This window comes from Malaya genurostris, chromosome 1 (genome assembly GCF_030247185.1).
Source record: "Malaya genurostris strain Urasoe2022 chromosome 1, Malgen_1.1, whole genome shotgun sequence".
In the NCBI taxonomy this organism is placed as follows: domain Eukaryota; kingdom Metazoa; phylum Arthropoda; class Insecta; order Diptera; family Culicidae; genus Malaya; species Malaya genurostris.
Genome location: NC_080570.1, coordinates 54380360 through 54396051, shown reverse-complemented (window position 1 = coordinate 54396051; position 15692 = coordinate 54380360). Strand labels below are relative to the sequence as shown.

Genomic DNA, 15692 nt, shown 5'->3' with positions numbered 1-15692 from the left:
ATGTATATAATTTTGGTTATTTTTCATGACTAAAAGGTTATTTGGATTTATTCTGCACTATCAGTAAGATAATGAAATGTTTTTGAAACGTCGTGAGAATCGTGGTATTTGTAGGTTTATGAGCGGTGTGTGCCCTGAATATTATGGTGATCTTCTTAAGACGTTGTTTTATGTCCCCATAGTAGGGAAAAGAGTGACGTTGGTATTGATACTCTCTTTTGTTGCTATGAAAGACTTAAGTGCTTCGTTCGTTCTATTCGTTTATTTTGCATGCAATTATTCACGAAAGAGATAGTAGAAAAACTCATATTCTCATATGGCTATTGGATTGGATTCTTTCACTGAAAATGCATGACAATTTTAAGCCCGGCTGTTATGATAAACTATAATTATCCGAGAAATGTTAAATGTTAAAGATCGTTTTTTCCAGTTATATTCCAGTTGAAACATTGAAGACGCACGCATAAAGTCTTTAAGACATTTTAGCATTGTATAGTTCCAGTCTGATGACATCATTAAAACAGTGTTGAAAAAATACACGGCAATAATAAGAATACACAAAATTGTACTAACAGTTCGGCTGAAAAGTTCATAGCGCTTAATAGAAACACAAATTTTTTTGCCAAAATTCGTTTTTAATATTCAACATAATTACCATCAGAGGCGATACAGCGATTATAGCGATCTTCCAACTTCTCGATACCATTTTTGTATTACGATTTGTCCTTTGCCTTAAAATAGGCCTCAGTTTCAGCGATTACCTCTTCATTGCTTCTAATTTTTTTACCAGCGAGCATTCTCTTGAGGTCTGAGAACAGGAAAAAGTCACTGGGGGCCAAATCTGGAGAATACTGAGGATGAGGGAGCAATTCGAAGCCCAATTCGTTCAATTTCAGCATGGTTTTTCGTTGTTGTTTTTGATCGATTGTGAGCTCACGCGGCACCCATTTTGCACAAAGCTTTCTCACATCCAAATATTCGTGAATAATATGTCCAACACGTTCCTTTGATATCTTTAGGGTGTCAGCTATCTCGATCAACTTCACTTTACGGTCATTGAAAATCATTTTGTGGATTTTTTTCACGTTTTCATCGGTAACTGCTCATATGACCAGTACGAAATTTTGCAAACCACTTACGAATTGTTGCTTCGCCCGGTGCAGAGTATGGATAACACTCATCAAGCCATTTTTTGGTATCGGCGGCACTTTTTGTCATCAAAAAGTAGTGTTTCATCAACACACGAAATTCCTTTTTTTCCATTTTTTTTTCACAATAACAAAAGTAGCTTCACTCAAAATGCAATATCTCACAAACTAATAATCAGACAGCTGTCAAATTTATACACGTATCTTTTGAAGGTTGGTACTAACTGAAAATGGTATGGATTTAATTCTAGTGGCGCCCTCTTATAGAAACGATACGAACTTTTCAGCCGATCTGTTAGTTAACCAGAAAAAGAAAGTGCGCGAGCTTGTCATAAAGTTATCCTGCCGCTGGATCCCGCACATACTTATTCAGAACTGAGAAGACGAACGCAAGCGCACTTCAAGTACATGTTTAGCTGGATCCATTATTATACGCTAGAGAACGGAATGATTACCCGACAATGGACTAAAGTCGTGCTTCGAAGCGGCGCGAGTACCTGGAAGGGAGGCTCTACGGGGCGGAAAGATCATAATTCCGGATATCTGAGACTGTCAAAGTATACTTTTTGAGCACTATCTCAATGCGAGTATTAGTGTGCATTAATGAAGCGATTAAAGACCGAAAGGGGCTGCGAAAGGGCCATACACGAAGCACATGAGCATGACTATGATGGTTAAAATCAATGGCTTAGGGTTCCAGTTACTTGCCCATCCACCTTGTTCACCTGATTTGGCTTCCTCGAACTGTCATCTGTTTGCAAACCTCAAATCATATTTGAGAAATCGATGTGAATTACGTTTTGGAATTTTAGACCACCACTCCCGGAACCTAAAACCGAAACCAGTATAGCCAAAGTTAGTTTGTATGGTCAACAATTAATATGACCTACAAATTTAGGGAGCTATTAGATTGTTGTACCCTATTAATGGACATTTAGATGGTCATAGACATGTGTGACAGAAATGGGGATCTCGGGTACAGTTACCAATTTTATTTGAATACTAAATCATGATAGTTGCAGAGGAAAAATTTCCAGGGTATGTTAAAAACACCGTTAAAAACGCAACGAGTTATGTACATAAGCAATCTTTGGTAACATTAATTTTTTTATCTTAGGGCCCCTCCTGAAACAAAATCCTGAGTACGGGCCTGATAATATGACATTATATTCAATTTTCTGCTCCGAATATGTGCATAAAAAAATACGAGTGGTTTATGTCAGAGAAACAACTGGATGACGGGAATACGAATAAAACTGACATACTTTTTTCACACTTTCGAATATCAATAATCACACGTATTAGTTGCGTGAACTTGCAATGCTTCAGTTGTAGAATTATAACGGTGTAAATATAAGGTGGACAACACGAGAACAAAAAATACAGGGTTGTATAGGAGACAAAACCGACCACGCTGACATCAAAGTGCAATGTTCTAAATCATTTATGGTCATTTAGGATTTCTAAATTCAAGTTAGGAATTAATATAACATTAATTTCAAAAACTTGCTTGTCCAACCCGACACGAAAATAAGAAATAATAAAGCGATTTGAATAAATATTCACTTGCCTAGGGAGACCAAAAAGTATCAATAATTTCTTATAACCAAGGTATTTTACACATAATTAAAACGAAATGAAATAAATGAATATTATATTCCACCCCAGTTTTCCTCAAAATAAACCTAATTTTCTCCAATTACTCCTTTTGGGAACCGCTGAAAACCGCTTGAAACTCAGAAGTAAAAATAGAAACACCAGGACCAACCGAGCAAATGAAAAAAAAACCCTTAACAGACAGAACCAACCGAGCAAAAACAAGACAGTTAGCTAGGGGCACACAAAAAAAAATTTTGCCCCCGGGTCTACCAATACGTAAAAGCGGCGCTGAAAAACACTACTGTAAAAATCGAAAAAGTCTGGGAAATTCAATGGAATTTTTTTTATTGATATACCCAAGTAGCAAACATTGTTCTTGCATTGTATTTCTTCACTCTTCTCGCAACGATTGTGTGATTGAAAAAGCGCAGTTTGCTTATATGATGTGCAACAAGTTTCTTGTTTTATATGTTTCATAGCAGTAATATTTGTTAAGTAGAAACCGAAAATGAAACTGCTCAAATGAACTTATTGTAGAATCAGTTAAATAAACCGATGTGGAACTTAATCCTTTGAGGTTTTTGATTTGGTTTCACAAGCAGTAATATTAATGATTTTCACATTTGTTACAAAAACTTGAAAAATTATTTGTCAAACATACATGACATGAATAACCGATCTGTAGCTATTGTGAAACATGCCAATTTTCACAAGTTTTAATTGCTACTTGGGTAGTGACAACAACAAATTTGGTTTAATTCAGTTACTAGCTAACAAAACGTGTTGTAAGCCCTCTGCACTCAATCACTCAAAATATTTCGAATTTCCTTGTGTTGGTTTTATACGTTACGCTTTGTGCGATGATTCGTTCAATTCATGCGGTTGAAATTTTGCGCGCTTTCATTTGGCACTGAATTTTTCCTTTGTGATCATTTATACCAAATATTTTAGGATTTTGAGATATTTGTGGTTTTCACACACTACTAAAAATTGTATCATAAATTACTGAACATATTTACGATGATATAGAGAAAAAAATGTTAAATACAACAAGAGCTAATCACAATTAAGTTCTGCCCATTTTTGTACAGAGTGAACTTTGAAAAGGCGATGGCTTAACCGATTTTCACAAACTAAGCTTCAAATAATAGTTATTATGGTCCCATATTCTGCTATTGGGTTTCATTTGGATCCGACATCCGGTTCCGGAGTTATATGGTAATACGTGAAAATTTGAGAAAAAGCTTGCTCTCAATTATTTCTGAAACAGCTCAGCCGATTTTCGCAAACTAAGATTCAAATGAAAGGTCTTATAATTTTCTAAAACTTTGTAAAATATTTCATCTGAATCCGACTTCCGGTTCCGGAACTAAAGAGTGATAAGTGGAAAATTACCAATTACATGAGTATTTTTTTTACGAACGATGGTTAAAAACAGGTACAAATCCGATAAAACTGTCTGATAATTTTTTCTAGTTTACAGAGCTTGTTAGATTGGTGGCATAAAAACTTAATTCGGCACTACTGGTCCCCCCCTTCTCCAGTTCCGGAAGCACCGGCGAAACAAAACACGTAAAAAACTACACAAACCGATAGCCATTACCAGTAGGCAACTTAACAAACCGATTCCGGCTATCCTGGTTCCCGGTCTCCGGCTCCGGAATCACCGGAAATAGTGGTCATATATTCCAAAAAGGATCTCACTCACATTTCTCAGCGATGGTTTGACCGATTTCCACAAACCGGCGAAACAAAAACCGTACAGAATTTCTAAACTGGACTCAAAACCATTATTCCCAATCTTAGGGTCAAATGAAAGGTCTTGACGTCCTACCAAAAATTACTGCATATTTTCGAATACAAAAAATAATTAAATCGTCGTTTAAAGTACGATGACGAAACCGTATAAAATCTTCAAAATTTGAATAAAAACTAGTAAAGTTTGTACGTCATGTTAGTTGGTGGCCGTACGAACCGACTTCGATTATACCGGTTCTCGGGTTCCGGTGCTGGAAGTACATGTTGAATACAATACTACACGGAACCACCCGCGATCCCATTTCAACCAGAATATTAGTTGATTTTCTGAATTCGATTGGTTAAAATTTGGTACAACTAATCGATTGTTGTTTAACTAAACTGTCATTTTTTGTTTTTCGATTAACAGAAACGATGGTTGAAACAACTAATTTAACTGTTTGAAATAAAATGCTGTCAATTAGTTAGGACACATACCTTTCAATTTCAACAAATATTTTAGTTGAAATAACTGGTGTTGTTATTGAAACAAAATTCTGTTAGTTGAAAAATAAATCGGTTTTATTTGTTTTAGACAATGCAAATAGTTGAATCAATTCGAACAATGTTATTGATTTGCGAAAATTTTAGTCAATTTATATGAGCTTGGGTGCATCAACCGCTGGGAATTGGAATTTTGCGACGGCAATTCAAACGCGCCATTCAATCGCAGCGCGTTCTGTGTGTTTGAAACCCTTCGCTCCTGTTACCTTCATAGATTAAATTCATGTCAAAAAGCGTTTTATTGCTAATGCATGAACATCATCATCGGTATCAAACAGCTGGAAGTAAAACAGTCTGCTGGAAGTAAATCAATGATCGAATTTGAAGCATAAAATTTTTGCGCATACCTGAAAGATTACGAGATGATCATTCATTAACATTTTCTAATTTGTCACCAAATCTTTTTCATTCTAAACAAGGTTAGCTTTATCACAACACCGCTGTTAGATAAACACTTGTTATCATAAATTTCTCAAATCAAAGGAACACAATTTCACCAAACGCTTTAACCATCGATGTTGTTTTCATTGACATTTTGAAGCGACGCGTACAGATTTCAACTAAAAAAGTTGTTGATTTTGCATTGCAAATATTGTTTTGCTTTCAACTGTCTCCGGCATTTGACAGCATTCAAAACATCATATTTTTCAACTACTTGAATATATGCAAAGCAAAAACCATATTGGTTGAATCAAAAAATAAATTAGTTAAATCAACTATCGCCAAAATCAAAAACTGCGATATCGCAATTTTATGATCGAAGGGTTCTCCGTGTACAATATTATATATGAGAAAGGCATCATTACACCACTAAGTGGATTAAAATAGGTTTTATCTGTGCTTGTTCACGTAGCTGTTCACTCATTTGGCATCACGGACTTGGCATCATAAAGGATCGTTTTTATAATCCGGACGGATTTTCGGACGATCAATTAGGTATAGATTGCGGATAATTCACACACAGTTTGCGTACACCAAAAATGAACCTTGATCCGGCTCTGATAAGGAAGTTCTTTCAGCAGTGTTGATCAGCCTCGAATGTAGGTCTAGAAATCAGTTCTCGAATTTAGGTTTAAAATTCGGGAACTAAATTTTTACATTTGATTGAGAAACCAAGATTTCATACTGGATTCTAGAACTTGATCCTTGATCTGGATTCTAGAGTTGTGAACCTGGATTTCTGATCTGAAATACTGAAACTGAATTATGTACCTTGATTTGATTGACAGTATCTGAGTTTAAGTTTCGAATCTCCGATCGAAATTTCAGTTTTAAGTATGATATCTAGATTCAGAATCAAGCTGCAGAATTCGGTTCATGAATTCTGGCTCGAAATTCCGGTCCAGAATCCAGTTTTATAATTCAGATCTGGAATTCAGTTATTAAATTCTACTTAAGAATTCAGTACCAGTGCCTAAGCTCAGATCAGTTTTGGTCCAGGTTCCAGGTCCAGAATTCTAAATCAGGATTCTGTAACTTAATACTGGAACTAAATTTCAGGTATAAAACAAAATCTAGGTCCGAAAATTAGTTTCAGTTCTAAAAATTCGTACCTGAATGCTGGAAACAGAAATCTGAACCTGAATCTCTGGGCCAGACTTCTGGGATCAAAACTCACATTCAGACCAGAATATAGATGCAGAACTCTGAAGTTCAGTTTCAGAGTCCACGCTCAGAATTCTGCTTCAGTACCAGAATTTAGTTTTAGAACTCAGTTTTCAGAACTTTGCTGAGATCCAGTAATCAGTGCCAAAATTTACTTCCAGAGTCTTAGTTCTGAATCAAGTTCACAGTTGAGTTCCAGAATTCAGTTTAAGAATTTCGAACTGGAACTCGACCTCTAAATCCAGACCCAGAATTTTGATTCAGTTCAGAATTTAGCTCCAGATTCAGGAGTTGGGAAAATGAGTTCCTCGCGAACTGAATGAAGAAAGCAGAAAATTTGAAAAACGGTGGGCGTAATTTTGCTTTTCAGTTCTGGAAATTAGTTCCAGTTCTAAAAATTTGAACCTGAATGCTGGGATCAAAACTCCTGAATGTGAGATAACAGCATCCAAGTCCAGAACTCTGAGGTTCAGTTCCTGTTTTCAGGCTCAGAATGCTGCGTCAATACCAGAATTTAATTTTAGAACTAAGTTTGGAGAACTCATGTGAGATCTAGTATTCAGGGCCAAAAATTACTTCTAGAGTCTTGGTCCTGATTCATGATCACAGTTCAGCTCCATAATTCAGTTTAAGAATCTTGAACTAGAACTCGACCTAAATCCAGACCAGTTGCATTCCAGTTCTGGAAATTAGTTCCAATTCTAGAAATTTGGCCCTGAATGCTGAAAACAGAACTCTGAACCTGATCTCTGGGCCAGAGTTCTGGGATCAAAACTCACATTCAGAACAGCATCAAGATCTAGAACTATGAACTTCAATTCCTGACTCCAGGCTCAGAATGCTGCCTCAGTACCAGAATTTAGTTTGAAAACTCAGTTTTCAGAACTCATCTGAGATTCAGTATTCAGTGCCAAAATTTACTTTCAGAGTATTGGTCCTGATTCAGGTTCACAGCTCAGTTCCAGCATTCAGTTTAAGAATCTTTGTTTAGAAATCAGTTTCAGATTCAGAAGGTTGGAAAATGGGTTCCTCATAAGCTGAATGATAGAAAGCAGGAAATGAAAAAACGGTTAGCGTAATTTTGCTTCCTCAGCATGAAACAAAACACCCTTTCCAACTATTATTTGTATTCATCGTTGCCTTCACTAGGCAGCGTTTCTCTAGTTATGAAGATGAGCAAAAGTGGTGTCACAAATGGATCGTTTCAAAAGATAAACAGTTCATTCGACGTGGTATTCGTAAGTTGATGGAAAGGAGTTAAAAAAATGCGTAGCCTCCGAAGGTAACCACCTTAAACAAAGTATTTTGAACCGATTATTTACAATCAAAATGTATTTCCATCCCAAAATCTCGTATTATTAACTAGTACACATGGTATGTAAAGATCAAATCCAGGTCGAGGAGCTGGATTGTACCTGTAGTACAGTAGTCCAGGTATAAATACTCTTTTGTATACGGGATAAATGCACTCAACAGGTTTTAACATCAGAGAACTGTGGACAACTCTCTGTATTCGTATTCACGTCATTTAGAATCTCAATCGAATCGTTCGTTAAAAATTATGTCAAAGTAATTATTTGCATTGTTAGTTATTATTATTATTGTTATTATTATTATTATTATTATTATTATTATTATTATTATTATTATTATTATTATTATTATTATTATTATTATTATTATTATTATTATTATTATTATTATTATTATTATTACTATTATTATTATTATTATTATTATTATTATTGTTATTATTATTATTATTATTATTATTATTATTATTATTATTAATATCATTTATTTAAACCCAGGTTTAAACTTTTCGGTCGTGTATGTTGTTAGTTTTTTCAAAACCAATGTTGAAAAAAAAACTTTAAAAGAATATAACAAATTATTTGAACAGAATAAATGGGATCTTTGTTTGTTTTTGCAATCAGTATATACCTATAACTTTTTAACAACTCTTTTATGTTTATTCGATAATTTCCACTTTCAAACTCTAAACACAAGTTGTACACACCGTAAGCCTTTGGAACGAAATAGGTTTCGTTTCCATCTGATAGGAATTTGATGGAGACGCAAGGTTGATTTATTGATTAGTGTTGAGTTGAACAAAAAAAATCATATGACATCCACATTTTTTTCAATTTGAAAACACCGCAGCGTAATGCACTCATGGAAGATTTATTTACGATGTAATATCTAGGGTGGCACCAAAATAGTAAGGTCTTGAAAAAACAAACCTTGCAAATTTCACAAACACGACAGTTCAAAGTTTGAGTTTCGGGACAATCACATCAAATACAAACCATTCCTAAAAGTTCCTGTCTATTTGTCTATTTGTTTGGGGGTAGTTTTGTCATGCTTACCCGGGTACGCTCTTTGAGGAAGGCACAAAGTTCTACAGTCACGAGTCGCTCAAGTAAGTAAACATCCAACCAACTGACAGCTGAAGAACTGTGAGTGCGTAATCTTTTTTTTTTGGTTTTTCTTCGAAATCACTGGTTGGAAAACTTTTTCTCTCGGTGCTACCCGTGAGCGTTATTTTTTTTGGTACCAGTGTGCAATAAAAGTTTACCTTCTGCGGTGATTCAATATTATAACGGTGATATGAGCAACACTCGTCAGGAAGTCGCCATTTTTTTCGATAGAACTGTTTGTGAATGGACTTCCGCCTGAACGCACTGGAAGGAAAGTTTTGCCCAACTCAGTTCAGGGCTTATCTTGAGAGAATTACTGCTTGAAACCGGGAAGAGCTTGCGGACAGTGATTAATGTTGTTTATTGATAACATACTCTAATCAAGTAAGAAATACGTCGGGCCCTCGGGGTATTCAATGGTTTGTTGTTTATGCTGGAAGATCGGCTATTACGAACAGAGTTCTGCGATTTATAAGATACATAAAACAACAAAGTTTGATAACAACCATTTAGGAAGTTTGAACTATAAACAAGCCCATTATTCATAGCGATTGGAGTTATGGGGTTTCACATAACACAAGAAAATTTGAATTGTGATTTTATTCGATGAGATTTTGAGCCGCCGGTGAGTGTAAGGTTGATGTATAAAACAACCACAAAATATTTTCCAATTGTGTATATTAATAGCCTGATTTTGAGTTTCCTCTTAGGTTTTATGCAACTGAGTAACGGCAATGGAATTATATTATCAAGGTCAGATTGATGCCAAATTTTAGAATGACAACTTCTATGAACGCATGCAACCCCGAGTCAACTCTGCATAGAAACTCGTGCATACATTCAAGGATACTTATTAAAGGATACTTTATTCAAAGTAGTTGCCCCGAAAGCTATGACATTTTTTCCGCATCGATCCACCAACTCACGAACACCACGTCGAAAGAACTGCTTATCATTTCAAGTGATCAATTCGTTAAATGGTTTACCGAAAACCCTTTGTTTCATGTTTAGCCATTGATTCTTTAAAATTTTCTTTATTTGAGTATTTGCCTTAATTCTATCATGAAACGAATGGGAGAAGGTGTATGATTGATGTTAATTCCACGTTTTTTTTGCGTTATTGAAATGGTGAAAAAATAGGTCTAAACACAAAATATAACAACCAGCAAAGCAAAGTCTTGGCATTACATTCCTTTTGTGGAATTTGGCCTTTCTGTTTCAACAGACTTCGCAGCCGATTCTTAGTGTACAGAATCATTGCATGGCTAGTACTATGGATCCTACTGACACTAAGAATCCTTCCAGGTCGGGGCTCGAACATACGACACCTGGCTTGTAAGACCAGCGTCCTATGCACTGAACCGCCAACCCGGGACGTATATAACAACCAACCGAGTCTATAAATAGATCCTGTGCTACATTTGCTAGCTTTAGTCTATGATAATCCATGAACGAAGACACATCCTGTGCGTAGACTGCCATCTACGCCAAAAACAGTTGAATTACACCCGACATTATTCAACTTTTGCTTCAGTCAATAGCGAATATGAGGTTCCGTTCCTCAAGCCTAAATGCAGAAAATCAACAATTACACACTTAAAAAATTTATAACTGTGTAAAGACAGGTCATATCATAAACTTCACAGTAAATTTATCTGTAGCTTACATCGGTATAGACGCAAAATTTATTTTTACATGTTGATAGATTGTGTCATCACCGAAGAAATTAAGGCATGCTTGAATTTTCGTCAAGCAGAATTTTTTTTCTAAGAGTGTAGTTCTGCTGTGAAACGGTCGCAATGTGAATTTAGTTCAAAAAAGCGAATTACGTCATTCTGCTGCGGGTCGTTTGCATTGGAGAAAAATGCAACGAAAAGTGCACAACGATAGGGAACATCACACAAAATTAGCTCTTCTAATGACTCTAAATGTTATCTAATGTCGTTTTCGTTTTTAAATTGCACTACACCGGTGTAGCGAAAGCTGCACCTAAACCGTTCGTTTTTACCAATTGCACTACACCAGTGCTACACTTTTTCTGCACCGATACCACTGGTGTAGCACTCATCAAAAGTTTGGTGTAGCTCTGTGCAATGGAATCGTTAATTGTAGTCAATGGTTACTGTTTATGTTTTCGTCATTTTTGTTCGTTTATTCATGCCTCAGTGTAGCACTGCACCGGTGTAGTGCAAATTAAAAACGAAAACGCCATAAAGAAATAAAGAGATTACTTCTTTGCAAATCGGAGGTAGAAAGCATCAGTGTAGTGCAAATCTAGAATAATTTGATCAGCTTTGTGCACTTTTCACAGTGCGAAGTTCGCACCAAACGAGTGCAAAATAAGCAGCTTCGAGAAAAATGCTCCGAACAGTGTTTAATATCGTAGAGTATTCTACAATTTGGTCCTTCTGAACCAGAGATGAATCCCGTACGGCATTTTGACAGTTTCTTTCTTTGAAATTATTTAAGTAACTTAGGTATTTGAAATATTGAAACATTGCTACGGTCATATTTATGTAATGACATTTTCTAGGTTAGGGCTCAATGACTTAGATTGGCACCCTATTTCCAACTTCAAAGCCACTAGCGGTCCTTTTCAGGATCCCAAAGGTAACGTAAAGAACTTATTTGAAAAGCTGTCTTGAACTGCCGTCCTTCTTTCTAGAATACAAACGTAATCTTCCGAAACCAAATGGTCCTTTTTAGGAATACAAAATCTTAAATGGTCAATCGGTATCGGTAATCTGTTAATATCTATACACATCTCGAATGCAGTTCTACGTCTATCTCAGACATTACCTCCCCCAAAGCAAGCTTCTGCAAGCTCCTGATCAATAACGGAACAAATAACAAATAAACAAATAACACACGAGTGATCTCTAATGCTAATGATATCTATACTAGAATCTTTTTGAATCAACCTAGTGGTGTAATTATGTCTATCTCCTATTACAAATATTTTCAAAAACATCACTAGAAGAGTCTAGCAAGATTTATTTTTCAAGCTTGAATCATAACCATAACCTTTTCAATTTGTAAACAGTTATATCAAGTTAATATAGATTTAAAGGTGGCAACCCTGTACGCCATACAAAATTGAACAAAGCACGCTGTGCGCCAGGCGATGGTGTTTTCTTAGTCTGTACCAGCACGTACCGATACGTACCACGTTTTGCATCATTTTGTAAGATAGTTTGAAAGCTTTGACACTCATCGCCCTGTAATTTAGGAACCAGAAGACGGATCTAGATGAAAGCGCACCTCGTTTCGTGATCACTTTGAAAAAATACTCATGAAATTGAAATTGTTTACTTATCGCGCTGTGATACCGGATACAAAATCGGATCTAGATCAACTTTTGAGGAACATTTTTAAGAATTTCATGACCTTTCATTTGCATCTTAGCTAGTAAAAATCCGTTAAGAAATTTTCAAGAAAATTGAGTGCGCATTTTCTCATAGATTTTCACACAGTCTGTAGTTCCACCTTGTAGTTCCGGAACCAGAAGTCGGATCGGGATGACGTTCAATAGGGATCTATGGGTCCATGAGATCTTCCATTTGAATCTAAGTTTGTGAAAATCAGTCACGCCATGTCTGAGAAAATCGAGTTACATTATTTTTCAGATACACACAAACATACATACACATACACACACGTAAAAACACACAGAAATTTTGTGATCTCGAATGGTATATGACATTCGGCCCTCCGGGTCTCCGTTCAAGAGTCGGTTTTCACCAGAGCTAAAAAAGTAATTTTCATTGATTCAAAATATACGAAAATAACGAGAACTAAACGTCACTCTCAGCTGCGCTTGCAAATTATGAGAACGAGTTCCATGTCTAGTCAACGACATAAGCGGACCAGTATTTTCAAAATTGTGTTCTTTCTTTCATCTACCCTTTCAGTCATTTGCGGTTTTAAGTGAAAATCCCGTAGTATGCAATGTCGATATTCAACCGAAGCCTTGAGAATCGAAAATGACAGAAAAAGGTTTCACAATAACTTTTGCTTGTTGGTGCTCGAATCTATAGTAGTTTTGGTTTCCGTAGAGGATCTGGGTGTGGTTACTTTGATTTATCATATTTTAGTCACTCTTTATAGCCAAACGCCACAGATTTGCATTATATCGATGAAAGAACTGAAATTCTTCTGATTCTCCCTACATACGTTAATTTGGTTAGTCATAGAAAAACGAGTGACGATGACATTGATACTTTCTTTTTTTGCGATGAGAAATGAAAATGCTTCGTTTGTTTTGAATGCGGTCATTTACGAATGAGAGAATAAAAAAATGAATATAAGGCGGTTGGATTGGACTTTTCCATTGAGAATGCGTGACTAGGGATGTCGTAATATCGATTGATTATTGGAGTAATCGATTAATTACCCAGATAATCGAGTAATATTTAATCGATTAGCCTACAACTAACATTCGATTATTGAGCTAATCGAATGATTAAAAATATTCCATAGTAAAAATCGAATCAATAATCGAGTAATCGATTATTAACTCAGATAATCGAATGAATTTTCATCTAAAATGTTGTTGATTTAACTTACATATCTGTTGATTTTGTCATAACCATTCAAGTAAACAAAATTACTGTATTAAAATTTCTTGTAAGTGAAAGCATGCAAAAGAATTTTAAAAACAAGTTTTCCATATATTAAATCGATTCCTAAAAAATGAAACCAAGCGCGACCGCTGGTAGAGGGAAAGGTACGAGTGAAACTGTAAAAGTTCACTAATGCTGTCGAAACTGAGTCCAGAATTGTTAAAAAGACTCAAGAACCAGGTTGGGGAATTTTTTCACGTACCTACATAATAAAAAGTGATGCATACTAACTTTTTTTACTAATGAAAACGTTTATTGATGCATTTGATATGTTTCACATGCTTTTGCAAACACCACCAACTGAGGTTGGTTAGCCGATTTTTTCCTCCACATTTGATTGTTAATAACTATTTTTCTGTTTTTTATTCAGGAAAAAATCAATCATCAATTATCAAAAAGTCTAACCAGAAAGTTTACAGAAATTCCAAAAGCGAAACTCGGCCAACCAGCCCCGGTCACCCCTATAGTGCTAATTTTCATGTACACAATAATCGATGCAATCTCGTAGATGGAAATCCAATACTCGAAATTAGAAACCAATATGCCTGAATTCAATGCATAAAACCCTAGCAGTGAGTTTCATACTATGCAACTTTCGAAAGAGCTTATCGTACCAAAATAATTTCTATTTGCAGAGATCTCTAGGTTAGGTTAGGTCCTAAGTACAAATGACAGTTTCTCTTTGTTTACTTCCTCTTTCAATTATTATGGCATATTCTTTTATTTATTGATCATTTATATTCTTCAGTGCAGATTAAAAATTGATAGTTTTAGTTTTTTCTCTGCAAAAAGTTAGAGAGAAGAATTGCTAAAAGTACACGGAAAACCCGCAGATCACAAAATTACAATATTGCAATTTCTGTTTCACGCCCTGGTTGTTTCTGCTAAAATGCTGTTGATTTAACTAACATATCTGTTGATCTGCCCGGGTTGACGGTTCAATGCATAGGACGCTGGTCGTACAAGCCAGCTGTCACATGTATGTTCTGTATGTTCGAGCCTTAACCTGGAAGGATTCTTATCGTCAGTTGGATCCATAGTACTAGCCATGCAATGATTCTGTACGCTAAGAATCGGCTGCGAAGTCTGTTGAAACAGAAAGGCCAAATTCCACGGAAGGAATGTAATGCAAAGAAAAAAAAAATGTTGATTTTGTCATAAGCATTCAGGTAAACAAAATTGCTGTATTCAAACGCTGTCACTTGGCGGAGAACGAAGACATCAAATCGCAGAACAAAAATCATCTTCATTTCACCAGTAACGTTTCATATTGTCATATATGTTACGTAGTTACGTAGTGGCCGTTTCATGTAAGTGAAAGTATAGAAAAGATTTTTGAAGCGAGTTTTCTGTGTATTAAATGAATATTGTCTACAGTATAAATGTTTTAATTTCATCTGCGGGTAATGCATTTTTGGACAGTTCATGTAAATGTAACTAAAAACACTTAGCGCTTAAAAATGTGCTGCTAAAGTGTTAAAGTGGTACTATTTGTATTTTCTTGAAAGTTCATCTACAGCAACATTCTTGAAAACAGAATTTAAAAAAAAACTCTTCTAGTGAGTGTTCAAGCGGTGAACGATTAGCTGCCCCCGAAGAGACTAGCAGTAAATAATATGTATTGTAATAGGTGTCTTAAGCTCAAATAACCGGATAATTGGTTAAAACTACTGCGAGATTTTTGTACAGGTAACTTTACTGGGATTGTGTCATTGCTCAGTTGCACGAAGGACACCTCATTGAAACGTTTCATGTTCCCCTTAGGGTGTATGTCATTGCTCAACTGTAACGTTTCACTACTCGTTCGTGGTGCGTGTCTTTGCTAGGTGTCATTGCTAAACTGCCAGCACGATAAATAAAAAATGATAGCTTAGGTAAAACAACAACCGATTAGTTGTAGCAAATTTTAACCAATCAAATTCAGAAAAAAAAAACAACTAATATTTTGGTTATTTTGCGATCGCTAGCTTTTTCGTGTGCCGTAATAATCGAAAGAG

The 15692-nt window shown here is 35.7% G+C and overlaps 1 protein-coding gene across 1 annotated transcript in view; it reads right to left on the bottom strand.

Annotated features, from left to right (window-relative positions):
* The window catches only part of LOC131439818 (5-hydroxytryptamine receptor 1D), a 60563-nt gene that overhangs the window by 14941 nt on the left and 29930 nt on the right, over window positions 1–15692 (bottom strand). The gene's annotated exons all lie outside the window — the stretch shown is intronic.